This window comes from Dermochelys coriacea, chromosome 4 (genome assembly GCF_009764565.3).
Source record: "Dermochelys coriacea isolate rDerCor1 chromosome 4, rDerCor1.pri.v4, whole genome shotgun sequence".
Lineage (NCBI taxonomy): Eukaryota > Metazoa > Chordata > Testudines > Dermochelyidae > Dermochelys > Dermochelys coriacea.
The window spans coordinates 116676490-116703139 of record NC_050071.1 but is presented as its reverse complement, the minus strand read 5'-3'; the positions used below and the strand labels follow the sequence as shown (position 1 = coordinate 116703139).

General features: G+C 45.5%; 2 long non-coding RNA genes across 2 annotated transcripts in view; both read right to left on the bottom strand.

Annotated features, from left to right (window-relative positions):
* LOC122459690 overlaps window positions 1-26650 on the bottom strand; it is a 140369-nt gene that overhangs the window by 8569 nt on the left and 105150 nt on the right. The gene's annotated exons all lie outside the window — the stretch shown is intronic.
* On the bottom strand, window positions 5658-7322 carry LOC119854841. Its single transcript, XR_005292646.1, has 2 exons — window positions 7119-7322; window positions 5658-6382 (listed from the first exon to the last, which is right to left on the bottom strand). It is a non-coding gene; the product is annotated as an uncharacterized LOC119854841 (long non-coding RNA).

Here is a 26650-nt window from a genome sequence, read left to right as displayed (position 1 = left end):
ATGGATGCAAAAGGGCTAAGATATGACTCCCTTTCCCGAAGTTTAGGCTACAGGTAGCATCCTGTTTCCAATCTTTAGCAATGCAAATAAGCTGATGTTGGCAGTGTATCATGAACTGCTCTCCAGTCATTTCCTTAATGACTTGCTAATTTTCCGCTCTATATCCTCCACATCACACAGTGGAACCTCATACATTCATGCAGGCCAATGCAACTGAGACATTAGCTGATGTTGATAGCACCATGACTTCTGACTTTATGCCAGCTCTTGTTTTTCTGTATTTTCTCTTCTACGATTCTGCTTAAAATCTCCAATTTAATTTTTGAGGGTAGCAGAGAAATATTTCTGTAGATACTTAACTGCTCTGTCCACTATTCCCCTTTATAATCTATAGCTGCCTGAACTTTGTATTTTACCTTCAAAAAGAGAACAAGCATCCTCATTTGCTATTTGGCATTTTATTCTTGATCACTTAATGTACTCAATGTAAGAAAATATTATGCAGCTTCTCATATAATCCTTTTAGTTATTATTTTGTATTAGCAATGAAAGAACTCATATGTTTGAACTTACTCCAATAAGATTGTTTAATACGTGCAAGATACTTGGTAATCTTTCTTGGACTTGAAAACCACTTTCAATGAGTTTTGAATGTATTTATAGTTGAAAAGTGCCATTGTATCCCAGGATTTGGTAACCTCCTTAAGCCTCCAGAAATTACAAGAACATTGTTTGTTTTTTGTATTGTAACATTAAGATTTACCAGACAAACACAAGACTCCCACTCAGAAAATGACATTTTTCCAACGTATTAGCTGAAATGTCTATGAAAAACAACTGCAAAACTAGACATGTTTTACCCTAACGATATCAGTTTATATTAGTAGAAAGTACTCAAGAATGCTTTCCTGGGAGATGCCTAAGGTGAGATATAGCTTAGGGATCATCTCTCTGTTGGTAACACATTTGTTAATGGAATACTGTCAGCTATGGGAATATAGAATATGCTAAACCGATGAATATGAAGGGACACTGTAGTGCTACTGACTCACATCTTCAAAGTAGCTTAGCACACTCACGTTATGCAGAACCCTGCAATTTAGATATGACTGCACAATGGGTCCCACAGCCATACAATAAGCATATCCCTGTACTTTGACTCTCTCATACCTTCAGAACTCACCCTTTATGCACCTACAACACCAACAGCCACCTAAATTCTTTCATCCAACTGAAAGTACAAAACTGAGGACTCACTAGGCATTATAATAGTGAATTGAGCTTCTTGTTCACTCAGTAATAATCATATGCTGGGCTAATAAAAGCCTCTGCCTTTGGCCTAGGACTTTAGCTAGCTGGGGATATAGTTATTACTAGAGTGGAGCGAATATCACAAAAAGATTTCCGTGAGCATTGTCACAGAGTTACAGATTAATTGGTTTTGGATATGCTTAGAAATATGCAACCAAAACCTACAACTTCCTACTAACATTTGCTTTATATGAATGCTTGAGGAGGGAGCATGAACTCTGAAGATCTGAGTTCAATTCCTGGTTCTGCCACAGACTACCTGTGTGACCTTGGGCAAATCATTTCATCTCGCTGTGCCTCAGATACTCAACAGTAAAATGGGGTTAAAATATTCCTTTCTCCCACCCGTTGTCTGTTTAGATTGCAAACACCTCAGGGCAAGAACACTCTTTTCATGTTCATGCATAGCACCTAGCAGAATGAGACCCCAATTTCAGTTGGAACCTGGAGGTTCAACTATGGCTGACTGGAAAACAAGAATTCTGTTTTGCAAAAAATGTCAGGGTTTCAGAATTTGTTTCCCATTCCAACATGGAAGAAAAAAGACTTTTCAAAATGTTATGAAAAAACACAAATACCCTCCACCCAAGAACAGCCAACAGCTCAGTGGTTCGGGCACTCCCTGGAGTTGAGGGAGAACCAAGTTTAAATCCCTACTCTGAATCAGGCAGACCAGGAGTCTTGGTTATTCAGTTACACATGGCCTTTACACAGCGCTAACGTAGGCTGTAGCATAGGCTGCTATTCCACCCTGTAGGCAGGATCAGAGACTATGCTGCAGCCCAGCCTTGGGGTGGTGAGTTGGATTTCTCCCCACCCTAAGGGGCCAGGCTACTCTGGCATTATGAGGATTACAGGTGACCTGCAAAACTGTTTCGTGTTTGTTCACTTTTTCAGCTTGAGACTCATGGTCCATGAAGATCCACTTTTGCTTCATTTTTTAAAAAACTGGTTTTTAAAAAAAAAAAAAAAAATCATGAGTCTGACCCTTCCCCTCACCTTTATGGAAAAACAGAGGGAGAAGTATGTAAGCTCCACCCATGGTGACATCATTGTTATTTGCAGGCTAAGCAGATGCAAATAGAATTTCTCTCTCTCTCTGCCAAATTCTCTTATACGCTGCTACCTTCCAAGTGCAGAATGTAACAACTTTAACCAAAACACAGTGTGATGTCTCCAGTTCAGAGGAAACAAAAGCCTGGTCTGCAAACAGTTTTTGCATTTTGTAGTTTTGCATTTGTGTTTAGAAACTGATATAGTTAAACTGGTGCAGCCTCCTAGCGTGGAGGCATTTACATCAGTATAATGGTGCTTATATCTAAATCAATGTCATTAAATCATTACAAGGACTGTGTGTAGACAAGCCCAAAGTTACAAAAGATGTTGAAGGGAAAAAAATGTGTTCAAAAAGAAAATGTCAATAATGAATAAAAGAAAAGACTTTTTTCAATTAAGACTTAAAAACATATATGCTAATATATGAGGACTACTGACCAATTATTCCTATAACAGCAGTAGATGAAGAAAACCTGTTCATATGCTTAAAGTTATGAATGTGCTTAAGTGCTTTGCTAGATCAGGCCTTGAGTGGTCTTTGCAGGATTGAGCCGAAGAAGTAGTCCAAGGAGATGGAAGGACGCCAGAGAAATAGCTGACAGAATCTCTCTCTTTCTCACATACACACACAATATGTCAGGGAAACAGAAAAAGCTGGCAAGGAAGAAACAAAGAAAAGCAGAGTTACTGAATAGTAAATGAGAGCCAGAAATACAACATAGGTTTGGAAAAAAGTTTATTTTATTTCAAATTAATAACAGGAAAGAATCTATAAATGTGGCACAAATTGTTTAATGCCCCAGGGTGTGTCAATATTATACCAATCATTTATACATGCAGGTGTATTATTTCTGGTTCCCTGGATTAAAAAAAGAAAAGAAAATTGCTTTCCATGTATTCTGTTGCATTTAAAATATATATTTTCACTGCTCTATTGCCAAAGGTTCTTATTCTACCAGACCCAATAATAACTAATCACTGGCATGGGCCTGAAAGTATGGTTAGCACTTTGTGGGGGGGTTGTTCTTCCATCTCTATTAAAGAACCATATTGAAATGGTCCTTAGATAGTTAGTGATTTCTCCCAAATATGTATGTCTCTGTATGGATAGATTTTTCTATAAACCCTTTCCCTCCTCCAAATTTTCATAATTCTTGATCTGGCTGTCTGCTAGTTGGCCACATTAACTTTTTACTCTAATTGACCCTATGGATTTCCTTCCGAAAAATCAGCACATCACTGTAAATTCTAATTCATTCAATGATTTAGCACCAGGTTCCCCACAAACAGGCCGTGAGCAACGGGTGAGAGGTGGCTCCCTTCTGTCTGCACTCCGGTCCTGACACGAATGGGGGGCAGCTATTTGGGGCCAACCGAGGCTCCAGGGTGCTGTTTCAATGTTTCCTCTTCTTTCACCCACTAGAGACATGCTGCCATTGCATAGTTTTTTAGCTGCTCAATAGCAGCTGTGGAGGGACAAAGAGGGGTGCAATAGAGCCTCCAAACCCAGCAGAAGACCAGCAAAATGGTGCTGTAGAGAATTGGACCAGCTCTGCTCCCACTATATATAAATGTATGGAATCATGCTTAAGAACCAGCCTTTAGTTTTGCATCAGCTCTTCCCACTGACATACTTATTTTGGCCACGTGGTGATGCACAGGATCTGACCCAATGATTTTAACACTGTGATTAAGGTCACTGTCTGCTGCAGAAAGACTCAAACTTAAAAAAAAAAAAAAAAAAAGACTATCCCTTTCATTCAGCCATCACAGACAGCACCTCTTCTCCCATTTATGATCACATGGCATCACTGCGGCACTACAGTAATTACTTAAACAGAAAAATTATATTAGGACTAGAGCTGGTTGGGAATTGGAATTTCAGTCCCATGGCAAATTCGGATATATATGTATATTTAAAAAAAATCATTCCAAAGCAGGAAAAAAAAGGGAAATTTTCAAAATTTCTCATTAAATGAAATGTTGAGAAAATGTATTGTTTTGATTTTTACTTGTTTATTTGAATGATATAATTTATAATATAAAATAGGAAATAGAAAATGAAGTCATTTTGAAAGTAAAAAATGGAAGTGACCCTTTCCTTCTCAAACTGCTTTGATATTTTTTTCCCTCCCTAAACAAAATCTTGTTGAAATCAACATATTCTCACAGAATGTTTTGATTTCAACCAATCAGCATTTTCAAAAAAGAAAAACCATTTAGGAAAGTTTTCAACCAGCTCTAATTAGGAAATAATGTCACGTTAAAGATGACTAAAAATGCAGACAAGGGGGTTTTGTACTATTGGCTTTATTAAACCTTCCTTCCCAGCTGTTCTATCCTCCCCCTCCACACACACACACCTTCCTCCCCTGTTCCACTTTCATGTGCTTCAATGATGGCTGGTTGCCTTCTGCCCTGGACATACTGCCCAATTCCCTTCCTCCCTGAAAATTCTTCACTGATGCTCTGCAATTCCCAGTGATGACTCTGATCACCAATTCCTCTTGCCTTATGTAGCATTGGCCCCTTGTTCCCAGCTGCTTTTACAGATCTCTGGGATCTTCTTCACACCAAACGGTTTGAACAGCTGCTGCTAAAGCTGAAGACAGGGAGCACAGCCAGCATCACATGTCCAACCCACTCTCTGCAGACCACCAGCAAGTTCTCTATAGATTACCAAAATGTTCAGCATCCAGAGTTTGTTGGTCTACCACATATAACAGGCCTGATCCTGTTTCTGCTGATGTCAATAACAGGAAGCTTGGCATTGACTACAAAGGGAGCTGGATTGGGGTCAATAAACAGTTGGTAATAGGACCTGACTTTCAGAGGTGCTGGGCTCTTGCAGCTCTAATTAACCAGAATCATAGCTGTAGTGTTAAGTACCTATGAAAATCAGTCTGTAACCACTTTCCAGCTTCTTGGTGAGCCCATTCCAGCTAGCAGAGTTATGGGGATGGGGAGGAGGGGGGGAGTGGCTGGTTGTTCTGGGGAATGTAGGGCTGGTTCCCTTACACCATTTTATTTTTTGCATTTTGTTTCAAGATCCTGCATCACAGACATTCATTTCACTATTTAAACCACAAAAAGAGGTGAAAAAAATGTTTGAGTTTAGCAAATGAATGCTACATTTTGAAATCTGGCAGGATTAGTCTTCCTCTTCCCCCAGGGAGGATTAATTTGCTTCTTCTTTTATTCTTAGCTCTTTATTATTCCAATTAAAGGATATAAAAGTGCCATTGAGAGTTCTGGAAAAATTGAAAGCACACACTGTATGTGAGAACTGCTTAAAATAAGAATAAAATTTATGGAGAGCATAGACATTTTTATCACATTAATGTGACCTATTAATGATAAAGGAAGTTTCCTTCATCTAATGTGCTCTGTGTTTATAGATGTAACAAAGGAGGATATTTTATATTAAATATAAGGGAGTTAAAATCTTAACCCCAAGCTACTAACTATATTTCATTTTGTGTTTAAAGGGAATACTGTTAACATTTATATTGTTTTAGTTACTACAACATGGAGATCAGACTTCTCAATATTCATTTCAATTTATAGATTGAATTTGAATATTAATTTCAGAGACTCTTCAAATTAAATTAAGAAACTGGTATATACTGTAAACAAGAAAGGCTGCAATTTTCTGTACGTACACAGTATGGCATAACATATGATAAAAAAATCAATGTTCTAATCTTGGTATGCCAAGAAGTAAGATGCCATTTATTTTACTGCATCAATTTCATAGGAGTTCAGTCAGCCCTTCTCTCTGCTAATGTAGAATGAACATTTCCTATTTTTCAAATGCATTATTCAGTCCAGTTTTAAAATAGTTGGAGCAATCACTTATCAGCAGAGTGAAAAGAATGACCACAGTTCGGATTGCTGTAGAAGAGCCTGAGAACATCACTGTGGTCTGAAGCTTTGGTACCGTCACCATTTGCTGCCATTCACACCCAACTCCAGCCAGAGAGAGAATCTGCCTTTCCATGCCTCTCAGTATTACCTGAAAACAAACAATAATGAGGCTCTGTTTTAAAACTGAGCCTTGTAGCTTTAGGTTATGCCTATAAGTGCTTTGATATGGCTTTGTAAGGCTCCCACTCAGACACCATATCAAAACAGCATCAGATCAAGAGAGGGCATACTTTAAAGTGAGAGATACAGTACACTCAGTGCTCTAAATGAAGCCATTATTTTCAGGATGGATTCTGATACTGAGATATGCTTTAATTTAGTTATGGTACAAAGCAAACAAACAAACCAAACCAAAAATCCAAAACCCCAGTGTACTTTTTTTAAAAAACAAAACGTCTCTTTCTTCCGCCATGCTGTGAATGAAGTTCCACTCCTGACACCAGTTGTGACAAAAGCTCTTTCCTTGCCTCCGTAGGTCCCGCGTTTCCTGGCAGATTTCGCTAGCCTCAGAGGCTCACTGTGACCCTCCATGTAACCCTTCTTTCTCTAGAGACAAGGGTCACAGTCTACTGAGCCATTTTCATCATAAGCCAGCGAGAGAGGTGAGGAGAAGTTATCCTTCCTTGCACAGTCTCTGTTGTCTCCCAGTCTCAGTGATTAATCAGGGGGCAGCGGAGCCCGGGCCCACCCTCTACTCCGGGCTCCAGCCCAGGGACCCTAATAGTATCAGCTATGGTAGCTGACCTTTTAGAAACATGACGTACAATTCCCTGGGCTACTTCCCCCACAGCAGCCCTCACTTCCTCAAGCCACTTCACTCTTACCTCGGGGCCTCCTTCCTTGCTGTCTGGTCACCCTACTCATGCCCCACTATGGGCAGAGCCCTCCTCCTCCCGCCCCAAGCTGGATTTTCCCTCTCATGATGCACCAAGTCAAGGCGATTCCTGCAGATGCACCACCCAGCTTGCCAAAAGGGGAGACCATGGTACAGCACAACTTTCTTCCACAGCTCCTGACATGCACCCCCACCTGACTAACTGGGAGGCTTTTAACTAGTTTCAGCCAGCCCCTGATTGGCTTCAGGTGTACCAATCAACCTACATTCTCCCTGCCTTCTGGAAAGTTCTTAATTGGCCCCAGGTGCCTTAATTAACCTGGAGCAGCTGCCATTTCACTTATCCTGGTACCAGGGATTTGTTTAGCCTGGAGCTAATATATCTCCCACTACTTTTCTATAGCCTTCTGGCCTTGCCCTGTCACATATCCCTCCCCCCCCCGCTCTGCTCCACACCATAGAGTTGGGCACCTTGGGACGCCAGGCAGTATGCTCGTGACAGACCATCAGCGTTGCCATGGTGGCATCCAGCCCTGTGCCGTATGCGGAACTTGAATGGTTGGAGGGATAATAACCACCTGGTGACCCTTGCATTCTTTTCCTTATTCCGCTGCATCCACTGGAGGGGTGCATGGTCCGTCGCAAGAGTAAATCGCCGGCCTAAGAGGTAATAACACAGTGTCTCCATAGCCCATTTGACAGCAAGGCATTTTCTCTCAACTACTGCATATTTCTGTTCTCTTGGGAGAAGCTTTCTGCTTAGGTAGAGGATCGGGTGTTCCTCTTCTCCCACCATTTGCGACAGAACTGCCCACACTCCCACCTCGGAAGCGTCTGTAAAATAAATTCCCTGTTAAAGTCCGGGGCTATGAGTACGGGGTCGTTACAGAGGGCCGTCCGAAGGTCTGTAAATTCCCCCTCTGCTGCGTCGGTCCACTTTACCATGTCTGGACCTCGGGCCTTCCCTGGGTCTGTTAGGGGACTTGCCCTAGTGACGAAGTGGGGAATAAAACGTCAGTAGTAGCCTACCATGCCTAGGAACACATGGACCTGCTTCTTTCGGGTCGGCCAGGGCCAGTCTTGAATTGCCTCTATCTCATTCGTTTGGGGCTTCACGATGCCCCTTCCCACAATATATCCCAGGTACCTAGCCTCTGCTAGCCCTATGGCGCATTTAGAGGGATTAGCAGTGAGGCCATCCCGCCTTAAAGTGCACAGTACTGCCTCAACTTTCTCCAAGTGGGTTCCCCAGTCTGGCATATGGATGATGACATCATCTAGGTATGCAGCTGCATAACTAGTATGGGGGCACAGCAGCTTACCCATGAGGTGCTGGAATGTGGCTGGGGCCCCATGTAGCCCAAAAGGGAGGACGGTGTACTGGAATAGCCCATCTGGGGTGGAGAATGTTGTCTTTTCTTTAGCTTCTTTGGTCAGAGGAATCTGCCAGTACCCTTTTGTCAGATCCAGTGTAGTCAAGAATTGGGCACTACCCAGTTGGCCAACCAGTTCGTCGATCAGTGGTATGGGGTATGCATCCAACTGGGATATTTCATTCAGTCGGCAAAAGTCATTACAGAATCTCACGGTACCGTCAAGTTTAGGCACTAGAACAATTGGACTGGACCACTGACTGTAAGATTCTGCAATAACCCTTAATTCTAACATGTTCTTTACTTCGGCCTTGATTTCTTCTCTTTTGGCTGCTGGGATTCAGTAGGGTCTCAATGTTACCTTGGCTCCGGGGATCGTGCGGATTTGGTGATAGGTCTCAGTCGTCCACCCTGGTTTTGTAGAGAATACATCTCTGTTGCGATTAATCATGTCGGCTGCCTCGATCTTTTGGATCGGCATCAAGTCGGATGATATCCTCACTTGCTCGTGTAAGTTATCCTCCTGGGAAAGGGTATCCTACATGACTAAGCATGCCTCTTGATTGTGGCAAGGTTTTAGAAGATTGATGTGGTAAATTTGCTCCAATTTCCGGCGGCCTGGCTGCCGCACTTTATAGTTCACCTCTCCCACGGCTTAGATTACTTCGTAGGGTTCCTGCCACTGGGCCAACAGTTTTCTTTCTGCTGTGGGCACCAGTACCATCACCCGATCCCCTGGTTGGAACCATCGAAGCTTCGCTTGGTGGTTATAATGGGTTTGTTGCGTCTCCTGTGCTCTCTCCAAGTGTTCCCATACAATGGGCATAACTCGGGCTATCTGATCTTATCTGCAGTACATGCTCAACTATGTTCCTTCTGGGATTTGGCTCCTCTTCCCAGGCTTCTCTGGCTATATCCAATATGCCCCGAGGGTGGCGCCATATAGTAGTTTGAATGGAGGGAAACCCGTGGAGGCTTGCGGAACCTCCCGGATGGCGAACATGAGGTAAGGCAATAGGGTATCCCAATCTTTACCATCTTGGCTCACCACTTTCCTGATCTTGGCCTTGAGGGTCCTATTGAACCTTTCCACAAGGCCATTTGTTTGTGGGTGGTATACAGAGGTCCGTAGGGCTTGTATATGGAGCAATGAACAGAGATCTTTCATCAACTTGGACCTGCAAGGTGTCCCTTGATCAGTCAATATCTCCTTGGGTAGCCCAACCTGGGCAAAGATCTGTACTAGCTCCTTAGCTATTGTCTTGGAAGCTGTGTTGCATAGGGGAACAGCTTCCGGGTTGCATAGTCCAGTACAACAAGCACATGTTGGTGGCCCCAAGCTGTCTTCTCTAGGGGCCCTACCAGATCCATGGCTATCCGTTCGAAAGGAACCTCTATTATTGGAAGAGGTATCAAAGGAGCCTGCAAGTGTGGGTGAGGGCTATGTAACTGACATTCCGGTCAAGAGGTGCAATATCGCCAGACATCTTCATGTATTCCTTGCCAGAAGAACCTCTGCAGGATCCGTGCCTGGGTTTTCTCTACCCCTAGGTGTCCTCCAAACAGGTGACTGTGGGCAAGACTCAATATGGCTTTTTGATGTTTTCGTGGCACCAAAAGTTGTTGTATCTTTTGCTCCTGCTTTTGCACCACGCGGTACAGGAGATCTTTCTTCACTATAAAGTAAGGTCCGGAACCCCGGACCTTCCCATCCATGGGTATCCCATCGACCTCGGCTACCTCTTTCCTGGTGTTATCATATCTGGGATTCTCCGCCTGGTCCCGCCCAAAAGTCCCTCTCCCAGGACTAACCTGCCCAAGCTCTCAGGGGCTGGCTTCTGCTTCTTCCAACGGCTCGCCGCCGTCTTGGCTGGAGGCAGCGTCTGGCTCACCTTCTGTGGTGGAAATTTCTCTGTTGGTTGCTCACGTCCATCTGCCTACTAGGGAGGTCATCTGGCCCTGGGTCAGGATCCGGGTTCCCAAGGCTTTCGCGGCCTTCCTCTCTTTTTTTTGTCTTCCGGGTCTTTTGGGGGGCTGAGAACAGATCCTGAGAAATCTCAGTGAACATCGGGGGTTGACATTCCCCCAGTGATGAGTCGCTGTCCTAAGGGTCCCCACCTCCCTCCAGCCTCTCTGGGGGGGAGTAAATTATCAAATCCCAGATAGTCCCTCCTAATGACTACAGGATATGGGAGTTTAGGAACTACGCCCACTGTCACCTCAATGGGGTTTCCCTGAACCTCTGTCTCCACTGGGATGGTGGGGCAATGGCCCCATGCACGCATGTCACTGCTACATCTTTGGCTTGTAGCAGCTGACTACTTTTTACCAGCTTACCCGATATGAGGGTGATAGCACTCCCAGAGTCCACAAGCGCTGTAGTCTCTGCTTCATTTATCCTCACTGACCTGGTGTAATTATGCGGGGCTAATGCAACCCCCGCGGGGTGGATAAGGGAGCATGGGACCTCCCAATCCCCCAAGTTACATTGCATAGGCTCCTCGATGCTGGGACACTGTGCTGCTATGTGTCCCCACTCCTCACATGCATAACATCTATAATTACTTTTAATCACTCCCCTATCCTGGGGATTAGGGGGGTTAGTCCCAGGGGTTCCCCCCACTCAGGCCAATCCCTTCCTTCTGGGGTCCCTGCTGGTTTTCGGGCCCCCACACCTTTTTCCACCTAGGATTCCCCGGGGGTTTGGCTGCCCAACCTTCCAGGGTTGGGGTTGGGTGCTTGCTTCGAAAGGGGCCTTCCTTGGGTAGTCGGGTCAGTTCCCTGGCTGTTATCTGGCTTTCTACCAGCGTGATCATCTTGTCGTACTTGGATGGATTGTTCTGGCCTACCTATTTGCAAGATCTGGCAGCAGTCCCTGCATGTAATGGTCTATGACCAGGGTCTCCAAAATCTCCTCCAGCCTGCACACCTTGGGCTGTAACCACTTCCGTGCGAGGTGTATGAGGTCAAATAGCTGGGACCTCGGGGGTTTGTTCTCCTGGTATTTCCACTCATGGAATCTCTGGGCCCTTTCCGCTGCCATTACCCCTGATCACGCTAGGATCTCTGCTTTCAGATGGGTATAGTCAGTGGTGTCCATGGCAGGCAAGTCAAAGTCAGCCTTCTGGGCCTCTCCACACAAAAAAGGGGCGAGAATGCTGGCCCACTGCTCCTGGGGCCATGCCTCACGCTGAGCAATCCTTTCAAATGAGAGGAGATATACCTCTACATCATCTCCTGACGTCATCTTTGGCAGAGAACTAGTGGCCCTCAGGGTTAGCGTCCTGTCAGACCCTGGGGCCTGGGTGATGAGGATCTTCAGCTGGTCCACCACCTCTCCGAAGAGGGCAAGATCTTGGGTTGCCTGGCTCATCAATAATGGATTGGTTTCCCGCATAGACACCTGTTGTGCCATTGCCCAAGCCCGGGTGGCCTCCTGCTGGGCTGACGTGGCTTGTACCAGAGCTCTTACCACCTCCTCCATTGTGGTACAAAGCAAACAAACAAAACAAAACAAAAAATCCAAAAGCCCAGTGCAGTTTTTTTAAAAAAAAAAAATCTCTTTCTTCCACCACGCTGTGAACGAAGTCCCACTCCTGACACCAGTTTTGACAAAGCTCTGTCCTTGCCTCTGTGGGTCCCGTGTTTTCTGGCAGATTTCACTAGCCTCAGAGGCTCACTGTGACCCTCCATGTAACCCTTCTTTCTCTAGAGACAAGGGTCACAGTCTACTGAGCCATTTTCATCATAAGCCAGCGAGAGAGGTGAGGAGAAGTTATCCTTCCTTGCACAGTCTCTGTTGTCTCCCAGTCTCAGTGATTAATCAGGGGGCAGCGGAGCCCGGGCCCACCCTCTACTCCGGGCTCCAGCCCAGGGACCCTAATAGTATCAGCTATGGTAGCTGACCTTTTAGAAACATGACGTACAATTCCCTGGGCTACTTCCCCCACAGCAGTCCTCACTTCCTCAAGCCACTTCACTCTTACCTCAGGGCCTCCTTCCTTGCTGTCTGGTCACCCTACTCATGCGCCACTATGGGCAGAGCCCTCCTCCTCCCGCCCCAAGCTGGATTTTCCCTCTCATGATGCACCAAGTCAAGGCGATTCCTGCAGATGCACCACCCAGCTTGCCAAAAGGGGAGACCATGGTACAGCACAACTTTCTTCCACAGCTCCTGACATGCACCCCCACCTGACTAACTGGGAGGCTTTTAACTAGTTTCAGCCAGCCCCTGATTGGCTTCAGGTGTACCAATCAACCTACATTCTCCCTGCCTTCTGGAAAGTTCTTAATTGACCCCAGGTGCCTTAATTAACCTGGAGCAGCTGCCATTTCACTTATCCTGGTACCAGGGATTTGTTTAGCCTGGAGCTAATATATCTCCCACTACTTTTCTATAGCCTTCTGGCCTTGCCCTGTCACATATCCCTCCCCCCCCCCGCTCTGCTCCACACCATAGAGTTGGGCAACTTGGGACGCCAGGCAGTATGCTCGTGACAGACCATCAGCGTTGCCATGGTGGCATCCAGCCCTGTGCCGTATGCGGAACTTGAATGGTTGGAGGGATAATAACCACCTGGTGACCCTTGCATTCTTTTCCTTATTCCGCTGCATCCACTGGAGGGGTGCATGGTCCGTCGCAAGAGTAAATCGCCGGCCTAAGAGGTAATAACACAGTGTCTCCATAGCCCATTTGACAGCAAGGCATTTTCTCTCAACTACTGCATATTTCTGTTCTCTTGGGAGAAGCTTTCTGCTTAGGTAGAGGATCGGGTGTTCCTCTTCTCCCACCATTTGCGACAGAACTGCCCACACTCCCACCTCGGAAGCGTCTGTAAAATAAATTCCCTGTTAAAGTCCGGGGCTATGAGTACGGGGTCGTTACAGAGGGCCGTCCGAAGGTCTGTAAATTCCCCCTCTGCTGCGTCGGTCCACTTTACCATGTCTGGACCTCGGGCCTTCCCTGGGTCTGTTAGGGGACTTGCCCTAGTGACGAAGTGGGGAATAAAACGTCAGTAGTAGCCTACCATGCCTAGGAACACATGGACCTGCTTCTTTCGGGTCGGCCAGGGCCAGTCTTGAATTGCCTCTCTCTCATTCGTTTGGGGCTTCACGATGCCCCTTCCCACAATATATCCCAGGTACCTAGCCTCTGCTAGCCCTATGGCGCATTTAGAGGGATTAGCAGTGAGGCCATCCCGCCTTAAAGTGCACAGTACTGCCTCAACTTTCTCCAAGTGGGTTCCCCAGTCTGGCATATGGATGATGACATCATCTAGGTATGCAGCTGCATAACTAGTATGGGGGCACAGCAGCTTACCCATGAGGTGCTGGAATGTGGCTGGGGCCCCATGTAGCCCAAAAGGGAGGACGGTGTACTGGAATAGCCCATCTGGGGTGGAGAATGTTGTCTTTTCTTTAGCTTCTTTGGTCAGAGGAATCTGCCAGTACCCTTTTGTCAGATCCAGTGTAGTCAAGAATTGGGCACTACCCAGTTGGCCAACCAGTTCGTCGATCAGTGGTATGGGGTATGCATCCAACTGGGATATTTCATTCAGTCGGCAAAAGTCATTACAGAATCTCACGGTACCGTCAAGTTTAGGCACTAGAACAATTGGACTGGACCACTGACTGTAAGATTCTGCAATAACCCTTAATTCTAACATGTTCTTTACTTCGGCCTTGATTTCTTCTCTTTTGGCTGCTGGGATTCAGTAGGGTCTCAATGTTACCTTGGCTCCGGGGATCGTGCGGATTTGGTGATAGGTCTCAGTCGTCCACCCTGGTTTTGTAGAGAATACATCTCTGTTGCGATTAATCATGTCGGCTGCCTCGATCTTTTGGATCGGCATCAAGTCGGATGATATCCTCACTTGCTCGTGTAAGTTATCCTCCTGGGAAAGGGTATCCTACATGACTAAGCATGCCTCTTGATTGTGGCAAGGTTTTAGAAGATTGATGTGGTAAATTTGCTCCAATTTCCGGCGGCCTGGCTGCCGCACTTTATAGTTCACCTCTCCCACGGCTTAGATTACTTCGTAGGGTTCCTGCCACTGGGCCAACAGTTTTCTTTCTGCTGTGGGCACCAGTACCATCACCCGATCCCCTGGTTGGAACCATCGAAGCTTCGCTTGGTGGTTATAATGGGTTTGTTGCGTCTCCTGTGCTCTCTCCAAGTGTTCCCATACAATGGGCATAACTCGGGCTATCTGATCTTATCTGCAGTACATGCTCAACTATGTTCCTTCTGGGATTTGGCTCCTCTTCCCAGGCTTCTCTGGCTATATCCAATATGCCCCGAGGGTGGCGCCATATAGTAGTTTGAATGGAGGGAAACCCGTGGAGGCTTGCGGAACCTCCCGGATGGCGAACATGAGGTAAGGCAATAGGGTATCCCAATCTTTACCATCTTGGCTCACCACTTTCCTGATCTTGGCCTTGAGGGTCCTATTGAACCTTTCCACAAGGCCATTTGTTTGTGGGTGGTATACAGAGGTCCGTAGGGCTTGTATATGGAGCAATGAACAGAGATCTTTCATCAACTTGGACCTGCAAGGTGTCCCTTGATCAGTCAATATCTCCTTGGGTAGCCCAACCTGGGCAAAGATCTGTACTAGCTCCTTAGCTATTGTCTTGGAAGCTGTGTTGCATAGGGGAACAGCTTCCGGGTTGCATAGTCCAGTACAACAAGCACATGTTGGTGGCCCCAAGCTGTCTTCTCTAGGGGCCCTACCAGATCCATGGCTATCCGTTCGAAAGGAACCTCTATTATTGGAAGAGGTATCAAAGGAGCCTGCAAGTGTGGGTGAGGGCTATGTAACTGACATTCCGGTCAAGAGGTGCAATATCGCCAGACATCTTCATGTATTCCTTGCCAGAAGAACCTCTGCAGGATCCGTGCCTGGGTTTTCTCTACCCCTAGGTGTCCTCCAAACAGGTGACTGTGGGCAAGACTCAATATGGCTTTTTGATGTTTTCGTGGCACCAAAAGTTGTTGTATCTTTTGCTCCTGCATTTGCACCACGCGGTACAGGAGATCTTTCTTCACTATAAAGTAAGGTCCGGAACCCCGGACCTTCCCATCCATGGGTATCCCATCGACCTCGGCTACCTCTTTCCTGGTGTTATCATATCTGGGATTCTCCGCCTGGTCCCGCCCAAAAGTCCCTCTCCCAGGACTAACCTGCCCAAGCTCTCAGGGGCTGGCTTCTGCTTCTTCCAACGGCTCGCCGCCGTCTTGGCTGGAGGCAGCGTCTGGCTCACCTTCTGTGGTGGAAATTTCTCTGTTGGTTGCTCACGTCCATCTGCCTACTAGGGAGGTCATCTGGCCCTGGGTCAGGATCCGGGTTCCCAAGGCTTTCGCGGCCTTCCTCTCTTTTTTTTGTCTTCCGGGTCTTTTGGGGGGCTGAGAACAGATCCTGAGAAATCTCAGCGAACATCGGGGGTTGACATTCCCCCGGTGATGAGTCGCTGTCCTAAAGGTCCCCACCTCCCTCCAGCCTCTCTGGGGGGGAGTAAATTATCAAATCCCAGATAGTCCCTCCTAATGACTACAGGATATGGGAGTTTAGGAACTACGCCCACTGTCACCTCAATGGGGTTTCCCTGAACCTCTGTCTCCACTGGGATGGTGGGGCAATGGCCCCATGCACGCATGTCACTGCTACATCTTTGGCTTGTAGCAGCTGACTACTTTTTACCAGCTTACCCGATATGAGGGTGATAGCACTCCCAGAGTCCACAAGCGCTGTAGTCTCTGCTTCATTTATCCTCACTGACCTGGTGTAATTATGCGGGGCTAATGCAACCCCCGCGGGGTGGATAAGGGAGCATGGGACCTCCCAATCCCCCAAGTTACATTGCATAGGCTCCTCGATGCTGGGACACTGTGCTGCTATGTGTCCCCACTCCTCACATGCATAACATCTATAATTACTTTTAATCACTCCCCTATCCTGGGGATTAGGGGGGTTAGTCCCGGGGTTCCCCCCACTCAGGCCAATCCCTTCCTTCTGGGGTCCCTGCTGGTTTTCGGGCCCCCACACCTTTTTCCACCTAGGATTCCCCGGGGGTTTGGCTGCCCAACCTTCCAGGGTTGGGGTTGGGTGCTTGCTTCGAAAGGGGCCTTCCTTGGGTAGTCGGGTCAGTTCCCTGGCTGTTATCTGGCTTTCTACCAGCGTGATCATCTTGTCGTACTTGGATGGATTGTTCTGGCCTACCTATTTGCAAGATCTGGCAGCAGTCCCTGCATGTAATGGTCTATGACCAGGGTCTCCAAAATCTCCTCCAGCCTGCACACCTTGGGCTGTAACCACTTCCGTGCGAGGTGTATGAGGTCAAATAGCTGGGACCTCGGGGGTTTGTTCTCCTGGTATTTCCACTCATGGAATCTCTGGGCCCTTTCCGCTGCCATTACCCCTGATCACGCTAGGATCTCTGCTTTCAGATGGGTATAGTCAGTGTTGTCCATGGCAGGCAAGTCAAAGTCAGCCTTCTGGGCCTCTCCACACAAAAAAGGGGCGAGAATGCTGGCCCACTGCTCCTGGGGCCATGCCTCACGCTGAGCAATCCTTTCAAATGAGAGGAGATATACCTCTACATCATCTCCTGACGTCATCTTTGGCAGAGAACTAGTGGCCCTCAGGGTTAGCGTCCTGTCAGACCCTGGGGCCTGGGTGATGAGGATCTTCAGCTGGTCCACCACCTCTCCGAAGAGGGCAAGATCTAGGGTTGCCTGGCTCATCAATAATGGATTGGTTTCCCGCATAGACACCTGTTGTGCCATTGCCCAAGCCCGGGTGGCCTCCTGCTGGGCTGACGTGGCTTGTACCAGAGCTCTTACCACCTCCTCCATTGTGGTACAAAGCAAACAAACAAAACAAAACAAAAAATCCAAAAGCCCAGTGCAGTTTTTTTAAAAAAAAAAATCTCTTTCTTCCACCACGCTGTGAACGAAGTCCCACTCCTGACACCAGTTTTGACAAAGCTCTGTCCTTGCCTCTGTGGGTCCCGTGTTTTCTGGCAGATTTCACTAGCCTCAGAGGCTCACTGTGATCCTCCATGTAACCCTTCTTTCTCTAGAGACAAGGGTCACAGTCTACTGAGCCATTTTCATCATAAGCCAGCGAGAGAGGTGAGGAGAAGTTATCCTTCCTTGCACAGTCTCTGTTGTCTCCCAGTCTCAGTGATTAATCAGGGGGCAGCGGAGCCCGGGCCCACCCTCTACTCCGGGCTCCAGCCCAGGGACCCTAATAGTATCAGCTATGGTAGCTGACCTTTTAGAAACATGACGTACAATTCCCTGGGCTACTTCTCCCACAGCAGCCCCCACTTCCTCAAGCTCCACTTCACCCTTACCTCAGGGCCTCCTTCCTTGTGCCTGATATGGTGTGTAATACTCAGTCTCTCTAACAGCACAACTTCCTCCCACAGCTCCTGACATGCACCCCCACCTGACTATCTGGGAGGCTTTTAACTAGTTTCAGCCAGCCCCTGATTGGCTGCAGGTGTCCCAATCAACCTAGCCTTCTCCCTGCCTTCTGGAAAGTTCTTAATTGGCCCCTGGAGCAGCGGCCATTTCACTTATCCTGGAACCAGGGATTTGTTTAGCCTGGAGCTAATATATCTATCTCCCACTACTTTTCTATAGCCTTGCCCCGTCATACCATGTAATAAATCTCCACAACAAATTCTCCCAAGTCTCAGTCTAACTCTAGTCTCCAGACAAGTGGGAGCATATTGGAGGGGGACCATGGTCTGGATAGGTCAGAGGATGGTTAAGAACATTTTAAATTAAGATCAAGGTAAAATCACAATCAGCTGGGGACTATGCAAATGAGGTAGAAGTACCATTTTCATAGGATCCTGCTGGCCAAGCTTCTAAATGTATGACAAAGCTAATGTCAATTTGACATAGTTATAATGCATGTCTGCTCAGGGAAGTAATGTGAGGAAAAGCATCTTCACAATGAATGGGTTTCTCTAGAATAATACTCAATACTATACTTAAAACACAGTTTCCTCTTTTTACTTCAATATTTTAACAGAACTGTAACCATTTATATATATATATATATATTATATGTATATATATATAATTGGTTGAAAGTGACATGTTGAAATTTCTAGTATACACTACAGTACATTCTATTTTAAATGAATATATAATTGGAGTTTGTCTGACACATCTAGTGGAAACAAAATGTCTCATCTCAAAGAGATAGTCTTGATTTTATAAGAAATAAAATAAGCAAACCCCCTGTGCAAACAGCCGCTTTGTACTGAAGTTTCTATGTAGATTCTGGAAATTGTATTTTTCACTGCATGGTCTTTTTCAATGAGTAAAATGCATATTGCATGCTGTTTATTCTGTGTCTCTTAAGGCCCAGAAAATACTTACATGGGAAATACATGAATTATCTATAATTCTTGAAGATGGTGTGCATGTTCTATGTCCAGCTACAAAGGGCTAAGAGAACTTGTGCAGATGTAGAGTAGCAGGAGTGGAAGACATTATTTTATGCATGAACAGTTGAAGTACATGCAGGAAAATCATTTGTCCACATAAGACTGATAACACATTCACAACTGGAAATTATATGGGATAAAATATTAGTCATGCCCTTTTTACTGAATTACCAGTATCCCTGCTAAAATCGTCTGTGGAGGCTCAACTTTACTCTATCCAGATGAGATATTTTTAAGGTGCCTACAATCTTGGGACAGTCAGGATCCTGGGCAAAGTTTGCAGGACCAGTGGCAGGAGCTCAGTAGTCAAGAACCACCAGAGAAGTTCAGAGTCAATTTCAAGGTCAATAGTCAGGCCAAAGGGCAGAGCTGGAGACAGGTCAGGGATCAGGCCAAGCTTCAATACCAGGTTTCAGGGTCCATGTAAGTATACTAGTGTTCAAGCAGGAGGCAAGGTCTAAGTCAGAGGGAAGGTCAATACTGGATGTTCATGAACAGAGAATGTAGGGTAGTCAAGGCAGCTAGCTAGTGGCCCATATTGTTGCCTAGACACTTCCTGGAATGCCCCTTGGGTTTATATAGAATCCCTTGAGGCGGGCCTTTTGGTAGCCTATTCCCACAGTAGATTGTGGGTAGCAGAGCACAAGTTGGTTACAGCTGCCCCTGGGTGGCAGTGTGTAGGTGTTCACTGCCTGGCAGCTCTGTAAGCCCAGTTTCAAGACCCTCGGGGCCTTATGTGATGTATTGCCCCCACTCTAGAGGCACCTTCTGCCAGCCTGGGTTTATCTGGATGGGCCCTATGGCTGCCAAAAGGTGGGATGTGGAATTGGAATGATGATTCCCAAGATTGGGGACATAGCCCTCCTAGTCCACAAGGTAGCAGAGAGAGCAACATTTTGTTTTTGAGTCCAATATATTGTGGATCTCATACACATCATGACACTGGACCTTACTACATAGAAAGCCAGTTTCATTCGATGTGCAAAGGGGTTGGTAATGTATGGCTTCAATAGAGACACATGAGACACTGGGTGTACCTTGAAGGATCAAGGTATTTGTAGCCCAAAGGTTACTGGGTTGATCACCTGGATGATCAGGTTTGGGCCAAGGTACTGGTGGCTCAGTTTTCAACAGGGCCAGTCTGTGCAGAGGTGTTGTTCAGAAAGCCACATCTTCTGTCCCACAGCAAACAGTGGGCCTTCCCCATACCAACTGTCCATGTGTCACTTATAGTCCTTCTTGGCATTTTCAAGAGGTGTTTTAAATTCCTCCTGGACCTTGTGGATTTGCTGGACCCAGTCAGTAACTGCAGGGTTCATAGAGGTGGTGGTATTACTGGGTGGAGACAGGGATGGAACTTGAAGTTTACATAAAAAGGGCCTTGCCCCATGGAGACATGGTTCATATTGTTACGAGCAAACTCTGCTTGGGGCAAAAGGACTGACCAGTTATTCTGGTGGTAATTCGTAAATATCTCAGTTATTGCTTTAAAACCTGATTTACTCTTTCAGACTGGCCATTCATTTGTGGATGGTAAGTGAAGGATGTATAAGTATGGACCCCAAGCAAATGTAGAATTTCACACCAAAACTCTGACAAGAATTTCAGCCCTCATCAAATATTATCATTCAGGCCAGTCACAAGACATCAAGAATTATGGGGAAATCAGGTGAGCAGATCATTCCAGGGGTACCGTTCAGTGTTATTGGGCCTGAGGACAGGAGCAAGACAAGGTCTCTACAACGTCAAGCACAGTTTTTTGCTGTAGTGGGATGCCCAGTGCTTGTGCCATATCGGCGTCTATAAAATTTCCCTCAACCCCAGAGTCCACGAGCACCCATTGTAGGGTCACTCCTTGGGGTTTCCTTAGAATGCACAGGCCAACTTGGACTTGTAAATGTAATGAGGTCTCAACGTGTCTTGGACATACTTCGGTAAGAAGTGGAAGGCAGCCTGCGGATGGATGTTCCAGAGTCCACCCAGGCTGGTCCCCCTTTATCAAGCCTGGACTTGCTCACTTTCTGACTTTTTCTGTGTGAGATCCCAAGGGCAGCTGGCAGTGGCATGGCCAGACTCTCCATGATAGAAGCACAAGCCATGGCTTCGGCAGCACTCCCTCTCCTCAGGGATTATATGACAACAGACCACATCAATTTGCATAGGTTCTGGGACTGGGCTGGAGACAGGCACTTGGGAACGTCAGCTACTTGGTGGTGTGGGACCCTTCATCTCTTCACTTTGTCAATGTATATAGCAAGGTTGACAAAGACATCAAAGCAGGACAAGGTTTCCACATGGGCTACCTCATTTTTGATTTCCTCACCTAGTCCCCACTGGAAGTGGTAGAACTGGGTCACTTCATTACATTCTGTATCGGAGATGGGTCACCTATAGTGAGCGATGTAGGAGGTAGCCAGTCTCTGTCCTTGCCATAGTTTTCACAGGGTTACCTCGGCCAAGTGAACATGGTGGTGTCATCGAAAATAGAGGAAAAGGCCTGAAGGAAGGAGTCGCAGTTCAACAGTATCGAACTCTGTCATTCCATTAGAGACAAAGCTTAATCCAGTGCTTCTACCATCAGTAGACTGATTATGTGTCTTATTTTAGTCTGGTAAGTGGAGTAGAACTGGGGGTGGGGAAGGAACAGCAGGAACATTGGTTGAGGAAACCCCTACATTTTTGATGGTCTCTATTGAAACACTTTGGGAGGGGGACAGTCAACCCTTGGTCCAGGTGCACAGTTGCAACGCGTGCCTGGAGTGCAGTATTCTCATCTCACAATTGGGCAGCCTACTCTCACAGTGTCTTGGTGGTATACTGCACCAGCTGGGCTTATAGCATGGCATTTTTCTCATTTAACTAGCGGCCTGAAGACACAAGGTCTCATTCTCAGATGAGAGCTGAACTATTTATGCTCACAACATGGGAAGTTCCTCCTTGGAGCTGTCAACCCATTCAGGCATGTCAAATGCTCTTTGGAACATGCTCAGTAGGGGGTGCCCTGCTTGGGGGGCATGTCCCACAAGGCCAGCCTTCTTCATATATTAGAGTGATCCAGACAAACTGTCAGGATCCTGGGCATAGGTAGGTGGGAGTAGCGGCAGGAGCTCAGTAGGCAGGAACAATCAGTTCAGAGTCAGTATCTGGATCAATAGTCAGGCTAAAGGGCACAGTCAGAGACAGGTCAGGGATCAGGCTGAGGGTCAATACTGGGTCTCAGGGTCTGTGTGGCATTCCAGGGTTTAAGCAGGAGCCAAGGACCAAGTCAGAGTCAAGGCCAATACCAGAAATTCAGGAACAGAGAATGCAGCATGGTCATGGCAGATAGCTAGTGACACACATTATTGCCTGGACACTTCTTGGAATGCCCCTTGGGTTTATATAGGACGGGGAGCCAATCAGGCACCATGAAGCTACTGTCTGTCAAATCCCTTGAAGCAGGACTTTCTGTGGTCTGTACCCATAGTGGGTCATAGGTAGGGGAGTGCAAGCTGATTACAGCTGCCATTGGGTGGCAATGTGGAGGTTTTTTGCTGCCTGGCAACTCTGCAAGGCCTAAGTTTGAAACCTGTTGGGCCTTATAAGTACCTAAGTTCTAAGGAAAAGGAGGCATTTGCAGCCACCAGCTCCTCCCAACTCTTCTTTAAAGAGGGAAACCCCACCATGGAGGAGGGGGGCAAAATGTAATAATACAGCATAAGGCTGTGTTACATTTTCACCCTTTGTTTGGTGGGAACAGTGGAAGGACAGTATGTCCTCCCAGTGTTCCCTCCTTCAGTCTGCCCACTTCTACCCTGCCCCAGCCTCTTCCCACTATCTGAAGCTAAATAAATTCAGGCAAAAAATAAGGTGCAAATTTGTAACAGTGAGGATAAATCACAATTAGAATAACATATTGAGGGATTTGGTGGATTCTCCATCATTTGAAGTCTTTAAATCAAGAGGGGATGTCTTTCAAAAAAGTATGCTCTTGCTCAACCAGAAGTTATGAGCTTGATGCAGGAATTACTGGGTGCAGTTCTATGGCCTGTGTTAAGCAGGAGGTCACACTAGATGAGGCCTTTGATCCTTAAAATCTATAAATTTATTTAAAAAAATATAACATGAACAGCAATGATGAGGAGAAGCAGGAGAAAAGGGAATGATGGAAGGGTTGGTATGGAGAGGAGAAGCAGAAGCAATGGAAAGTCCCTTTGGCCTGGAGACCCTTTACACATGGTTCAGCTCTATTCCATGAAGCAATACGTCTGCAGAGTGATCAGATATTGAGGCAGAGAGAATTGACACTCAGGGAAGATGCCCCTACAGAACCAATGCTAAATATGATACAAGACCAGATAGTCATATGCTGGTGCAAAATCAAAATAAATTGTCTACATAGATCAGTCAAGCTTTCTAAACCGAATTCCGAAGAGGTCACCATGTATATTGACCATGGACATTTACTGATAATTGAAGAAAATTATTTTTATATATCTTCTATAAAAAGGCACATGGGAAGCATATTTGGGATATTAAAGCGAATAAAAGAATATAGCTTTGCACTACTACAAAATAAAACAATCAGTGCAAAATACAAAGCATTGCAGTTTTACTTGCTGATATTCATTACATTCCAAAAAACCTAAAGCAGAAATACCAGCAGTTGCTGGAGGTGTCATGAAGACGACAGTTATATTGTTCATGTAATGTGGAGCTGTAGGAAAATACAGTTACTGGACAGACATGCAAACACCCCACATCACGTCATGTTATTAATAAAGATGAGAACATCCCAATGGACCTGAAACTTGCTCTGCTGGCCATATACCTGGAAGATTGGACAACCACCTCATCAACAGGGAAAACTGAAGCTTGAATATTCTTTTCCATGCCAAAATTTGCATTTCTCAGAATCAGGAACACCTCCAGCACAAGAATGTATTCAGGAAATATCACTGGAAAAGTAGTGCATGTTTGATGTATGTGCAAACAAGAAGCCTTGCACTAAAACTTGGGGAAATCTTAAGATCCCTGGTCAGAATGTATGTTGTAAAATGTGGGTAGTCATATAATCTTTTAACATGCAGTATCTGTCATTTTTGCTGGCTGTAGCAGAACTATCATTTATAAACTCTGTTTTACCATGAATAATTAAAATGCAATCAAATAGGGCTAACTTCTGGAGAAGGGACTAAAAATCACAACTTCATTAAAAAGGCAAGAGAAAAAGCAACAGAGCAGTCTGAAAAATACCTTCAATGCCTGTATACAAATGAAAGGAGTATGGGGAATAAGCAGGATGAACTTGAAGTCATGGTGTATGAAGAAAATTATGACCTAATTGGCATTACAGAGACTTGGTGGGACAACTCCCATGATTGGAATACCAGCACTAAGGAATATAGCTTGTTCTGAAAGGAAAGGTATTAGAAAAAATGAGGTATATACTTGCTCTGAGGTCCAAGAGGAAGTGAGCAACAGACCTACTGAGAGTCTGTGGGCAAGGATTAAAAGGGAAAAGAACAGTAGCCTCTGTTTGCCAGAAGCTGGGAATGGGCGACAGAGAATGGATTACTTGATGAATATGTGTTCCGTTCACTCCCTCTGGGGCACCTGGCAATGGTCATTGTCAGAAGACAGGATACTGGGCTAGATGGACCTTTGGTCTTACCCAGTATGGCCATTCTTATGTAGAGATGTTATGGTGGAGGTCTATTACAGAATACCAAATCAGGAAGAGGAAGTAGATGAGTCATTCTGCAAGCAGATAACAAGATTAGCTAACACACATGAGCTAGTATTAACGGGGGATTTTAACTTCACTGATATCTGTTGGAAGTCTATTACAACAAAACATAATATGTCCTGCAAATTCTTAGCATGTGTAGGGGACAACTTTCAAATTCAGAAAGTTGACAAAACAACTAAGGGGGTCATCCATTTTGGATCTAGTTTTGACCAACAGGGATGAGTTAGTTGTGAATCATAGAATCATAGGACTGGAAGGGACCTAGAGAGGTCATCTAGTCTAGTCCCCTGCACTCATGGCCGGACTAAGTATTATAGTGAATGTGAAGGTGGTCGGGAACTTGTGAGGAAGTGATCATGTTCAGATAGAATTCAAGATTGTATGGGAAGGAGGAAATTAGAACAGCAGAACAAGGACACTGGACTTCAGAAGGGCAGATTTCAATCAACTCGGAGAAATAGCAGGCAAAGTCCTATGGAAAGACCAATTAGGAAGAAAAGGAGTCAAAGGGGGCTGGCAGTTCTTTAAAGATGTAATACTAGAGGCTCAACATTCCAGTGCAGAGGAAAGATAAGAAGAGCTCCAGGAGGACAATGTGGCTGCACAAGGAGCTTTTTAACTATCTAAAACCCAAAAGAGATACATACAGGAAATGGAAGGAGGGGCATGTCACCAAGGATATATACATCGGTATAGCACAAGCATGTAGAGACACAATCAGGAAAGCCAAGGCAAAGAACGAGTTATAACTGGCAAGAAATATTAGAGACAACAGGAAGGGGTTCTTCAAATATGTTAGACTAAAAAGAAAGATCAAGGACAATGTGAGTCCACTGCTCAGTGGAGAAAGTGAGCTGGTAACAGAAGATGATAGGAAAGCAGAACTGCTCAATGCCTACTTTACTTCAGTCTTCTCCCAATAAATAAAAATGTGACCAGCTGACTAGCAAAGTTACCATAGGCAATAAGAGGGAAGGGATGCAGATTGGGATACTGAAGGAATTAGCTGAAGAAATCTGAGAGCCACTGGCAATAATATGGATGACAGGAGAGGACCTGGTAGACTGGAAAATGGCTAATGTAGTGCCCATCTTTTTAAAAGGAAAAAAGGAGGAGCCAAGGAATTATAGACCAGTCAGCCTGACTTGGATAGCTGGGAAGCTACTAGACCAATATATAAAACATTCAATTTGCAAATACCTGGAGGATGAAGGGGTGATCACTAGCAGTCAGCATGCATTTACTAAGAACAAATCATGCCAAACCACCTTGATTTCATTCTTTGACAGGGTTACTGTTTGATGGACAGGGGAATGCGGTGGACGTAATATACCTGGAGTTCAGCAAAACTTTTGACGCAGTCTCACATGACATTCCGATAGGTAAGCTGGAGAAATGCTAGCTCAACAGAACTACCATTAAGTGGATACAGAATTGGTTAAACAACAGCAAACAAAGAGTAACCATTAATGGAATTATGTCAGATTGGAGGGAGGCCTCAAGTGGGGTTCTACAGGGATCTGTTCTGGATCTGTTATTGTTTAACATTTTTATTAATGACCTGGATGTAGGAATAGAATATACTGATCAAATCTGCAGATGACACAAAGTTAGGAGGGGTTGCCAGCACTTAGGAAGATAGAGCTAAAATCCAGAGGGATCTTGATATATTGAATAATTGGGCTATCCAATAAAACAACAAAATTTAATTCAACAAAGGCAAACATAAGGTGTTACACTTAGGGAAGAAAAAACAAATGCAAAAATACAGAATAGAGGGGAAATGGCTTGACAGCACTGCTGTGAAGAATCTTAGAGTTGTGGTGGATTATAACCTCAACATGAGTCAGCACTGCGATGCTTTTGCAAAAAAAGCAAATGCAATTTTCGGCTGCATTAACAGAGGCATAGCATGCAAGTCACAGGAAGTGATATTACCACTCTACTCAG